General features: G+C 43.9%; 1 long non-coding RNA gene across 1 annotated transcript; it reads right to left on the minus strand.

The window, feature by feature from the left end:
* Positions 1 to 554: 554 nt before the first annotated feature.
* Positions 555 to 2,694, minus strand: LOC118987646 (uncharacterized). Its single transcript, XR_005066615.1, has 3 exons — positions 2,661 to 2,694; positions 2,323 to 2,360; positions 555 to 564 (listed from the first exon to the last, which is right to left on the minus strand). It is a non-coding gene; the product is annotated as an uncharacterized LOC118987646 (long non-coding RNA).
* Positions 2,695 to 4,699: the final 2,005 nt, after the last annotated feature.

Consider the following 4,699-nt stretch of genomic DNA (forward strand, 5'->3'; position numbering starts at 1 on the left):
AACCCTAACTCTAACCCGAACCCTAGTTCTAGCTCTGGCCCAAACCCTAACAATAATCCTAACCAAACCCCTAAACCTAAACCAACCCTAACCTTAACCCTAAATGTAGCCCTAACCATAGCTCTAGCCCAAACCCTAGCCCTAGCCCTAACCATAATTCTAGTCCTAACCCAAACCTTCGGCCTAGCCCTAATCCTAGCCTTAACCATAACCCTACTCCTAGCCCTGGACCTCGCCCTAATTCTAACTGTAACCCTAACTCTAAACCTAGCCTTAGCCCTAACCCTAACACTAACTCTAATCCTAACCCTGAACCTTATTCTAGCCATAGTTCTGACTTTAGCCTTAACCCTAAATTTAACCCTAACCTAAAACTTAGCCCTCACCCAAACCCTAACCCTAAACATATCCTAACCCTTATCCTAAACCTAACCTTAAACCTAACCCTGAACCTAGCCCTAAACTTAACCCTAACCCTGACTTTAATCCTAAACTTAAACCTAAACCTAACCCTAGCCTTAATCCTGATCCTGATACTAATCAAAACCCTGGACCTAACCCTAACTCTAACCATAGAACTAACACTAGCCCTAACCCTAACCCTAACCCTAGCTCTTGCAGTAAACATAACCATAGCACTAACAATAGTCCAAATCCTAACCCTAACACTAAACATAATAAAGCCTTACCCAAGTTCAATCCTTAACCCTAACCCTAACACTAACCCTAACCCTAGCTCTAGCCCTAGTCCAACTCCTAACCCTAGCTCTAATCCTAACCTTAACCCTAACCCTAGACATAACCGTAACACTAACCGTAACCCTAGCTCTAGATCTAGCCCAACCCCTAGAGCTAACCCTATCTCTAACCCTAAACCTAACCCTGGCCCTAAACCTGGCTCGAACCCTAACCCTAACCCTAATTTTAACTGAAAACTCAACCCAAGCTCTAGCCCAAGGCCTAGGCTTAACACTTATCCTAACCCTAGCCCTAGCCAGAGTCCTAGTCCTAGCCCTAAACCTAATATCAGAACTAAACCAAACATGAAACCAAACCCTAGCTCAAGCTCTATTCATAATTCTAGCACTAACCCTAGCCCTAACCCTTACACTAACCCTAATATTAGACCGAACCCCCAAATTAGACCTAACCCTAACACTAACCCTAGCCCTAGTTGTAACCCTTGCCCTAATCCTAACACTAAGGCTAACTCTAATTCTAATCCTAATCCTAATCCTAAACCTAAGCCTAGCCATAGCCCAAAGCCTAGTCCTAACTCTAACCCTAACCCTAGACCTAACTTTAACACTAACCCTATACTAGCTATAGCTGTAGCCCTAACCCTAACACTAACCCTACACCTAATGCTAACCTTAAACCTGACCTAAACCCTAACCCTAACACTAACGCTAAACTTAACTCTTTCCCTAATCCTAAACATAACCATAACCCTTACCCTATTAATAACCCTAGCGCTAGCCCTAATCCCAACCATAACCATACCCTTAGACTTTACCCTGATTCTAACCCCAACCCTAAACCAAGTACTAAACCTAACCATAGCCTTATCCCTAACCCTATCCCTAAAACTTACCCTAGACCTAGCCCTAGTCCCAACCCTAAACCTAACCCTAACCCTAAATCTAGCCCTCACCCAAACTCTAAACCTTAATGTATCCTAAACCTTACCCTAACCCTAACCTTAAACCTAACCCTGAACCTAGCCCTAACCCTAAACCTAACCTTGTCTTTAACTCTAACCCTAAACCGAAACCTAACTGTAGCCTTAGCCCTGACCGTAATACGAACAACAACCCTGAAACTAACCCTAACCATAACCCTAGATCTAACACTAACACTAACGTGAACCCCAGCTCTACCTCTAGCCTTAACCCTAACACTAACCATAGCCCTAACAATAACCCTAAAATTAACCCTAACGCTAGCCATAAAACTAACACTAGCCCTACACCTAATCCTAGCCCTTACCCTATTCCTAGATAACCCTAACACTGGCCCTAACTTTTGCTCTAGCTCTAGCCCAAACCCTAGCCCTAACCCTAACCCTTACCCTAGCCCTAACTTTAACTTTAGCTCTAAACTTAACCCTAACCCTAAATGAAAACTTAAGCCTAAACCTAGACATAACTCTAGTCCTAGCCCTAACCCTAACCCTAGCTCTAAACTTAACCCTAACCCTAATCATTATCTTAATCCTTACCCTAGGCTTATCTCAAACCCTAGCTGTAACCCTGACCCTCACCTTAGTGTGAGCTGTAACTCTAGTTCTAAACCTAACCCTAGCCATAACCCTAGCCTTACCCCTAATCCTAGTCTTAACCCTAACCTCAACCCTACCCCTAACCCTAACACTAACCCCGGCCCTAACCCTAACCCTAAACCTAACCAGAACCGTAACCCTAACACTAAACTTAACCATGCCCTAACCCTAAACATAACCCTCACACTTAGCCTATTAATAACCCTATTCCTAGCCCTAACCCTAATCCTAACCATAACTTTAGACCTTACCCTGATTCTAACCCTAACTGTAACCCTAGCCTTAACCCCTCACCGTAGCCTTATTTCTAACCCTAAACCTAAACCTTACCCTAGAACTAGCTCTAGCCCTAACTCTAACCCCAACAATAACTCTAGACCTAGCCCTAACCATAACCCTAACCCTAACCCTAACTTTAGACCTTGCCATAGCCCTCACCCTAACTCTACCCCTAACACTTAACTTAGTTCTAATTCTATTTCTAGCTGTAGTCCTAACCCCAGCCTTAACCCTAAACTTAACCCTTACCCTAGATCTAACCCTAACACTAGCCCTGGATCTAGTCCTAGCCCTAATGGAAACCCTAACCCTAGACTTAAACGTTACACTACCCTAGCCCTAGCCCAAGCCCTAGACCTTACCCTAACCCTAGACCTAAGCCTAAAACTAATCCTAGCCCTAGCCCTACCCCTAAACCTTACCCTAACCCTAGCCCTAGCCCTAGCCCTAACCCTAACCCTAGACTTAACACTTACCATAAAACTAGGCCTAGCCCAAGCCCTAGATATAACCCTAACCTTAACTCTAGATCAAAACTTAAAACTAACCCTATCTCTAGCCTTATCCCTAACCCTAACCCTACCCTTAGCCCTAATCCTAAACCACTTTCTAACCATAGCCCTATCCTAATCCTAACCCTAACACTAGACCTAAACCTAACAGTAAACCTAACCCTAGCTCTAGTCCTAGCCCTAAATCTACACCTAAAAATAATGCTAGCTCTAACCCTAACCCTAGCCTTAATCCCAGTCCTAACAGTTACCTTAACCCTAAGCCTAGATATAACCCTAACACTAACCCTAGCCCTAGACCTAGCCCTAGCTCTAACCTTTACCCTTTCCCTAACCCTAGCCATAGCCCTAACTTTAACACTAGCCTTAACCCAAACCTAACCCTAGCCCTAAACTTAGCCCAAATCCTAACCCTAACTGTAACCCTAGACCTAACCCTAACACTAACCCTAACCCTAGCTCTAGATCTAGCCCTAACCATAAAACTAACCCTATCGCTAATCCTAACCCTAGACTTAAACCTAACCCTAACCCTGGCCCTAAACTTAGCTCAAACCCTAACCCTAACCCTAATTTTAACTAAAAACTGAACCCAAGCTCTAGCCCTAGCCCTAGCCCTAGCCCTAGCCCTAACCCTAGTCCTATCCCTAAACCTAACCATGGACCTAATGAAACACTAACCCTAACCCTTGCTCAAGCTCTATTCATAACTCTAACACTAACCATAGTCGTAACCCTTACACTATCCCAAGCATTAGACCTAACCCGAACATTAACCCTAATCCTAGTGGTAACCCTACACCTAATCCTAACACTAAGGCTAACTCTAATTCTAATTCTAGTCCTAAACCTAAGCATAACCATAGCCCCAAGCCTAGCCCTAACCTTAACCCTAGGCCTAACCCTAACACTAACCCTAGAACTAACCCTAACTGTAAACCTAACCAAAACCCTAAACCTAACCCTAACCCTAACACTAAACTTAATCTTTGCCCTAATTCTAAAAATAACCATAACCCTTACCCTATTAATAACCCTATCCCTAATCCCAACCATAATCATAGCCTTAAACCTTACCCTGATTCTAACCCTAACACTAAACCAAGCACTAAAACTAACCATAACCTTATCCCTAACCCTAACCTTAAAACTTACACTAGACATAGTCCTAGCCCCAACCCTAAACATGAACCTAGCCCTCACCCAAACCCTAACCTTAAACGTATCCTACAACTTATCCTAACCCTAGCCTTAAACCTAACCCTGAACCTAGCCCTAACCCTAACCCTAACCCTGTCTTTAACCCTAACCATAAACCCAAACCTAAACCTAGCCTTAGCCCTACCCTGATACTAACCCCAACCCTGAACAAAATGCTAACCTTAACCCTAACCATAACCCTCGACCTAACCCATACATTAACCCGAACCCTAGCTCTAGCTTTAGCCCTAACCCTAACCTAACCTCAGCCCTAGCACTAACCTTATCCCTAATGCTAGCTCTAGTAATACCCTAACCATAAAGCTATTCCTAGGCCTGACCCTAACCCTAGCACTAGTCCCAATCCTAACCCTAATCCTAGAACTAACTGCATGCCTAACCCTATCCCTAACCCTAACCCTAAATG

The sequence above is a fragment of the Sturnira hondurensis genome, unplaced genomic scaffold, assembly GCF_014824575.4.
Source record: "Sturnira hondurensis isolate 20B ecotype Veracruz unplaced genomic scaffold, ASM1482457v3 Scaffold0005309, whole genome shotgun sequence".
Taxonomy (NCBI): Eukaryota; Metazoa; Chordata; class Mammalia; order Chiroptera; family Phyllostomidae; genus Sturnira; species Sturnira hondurensis.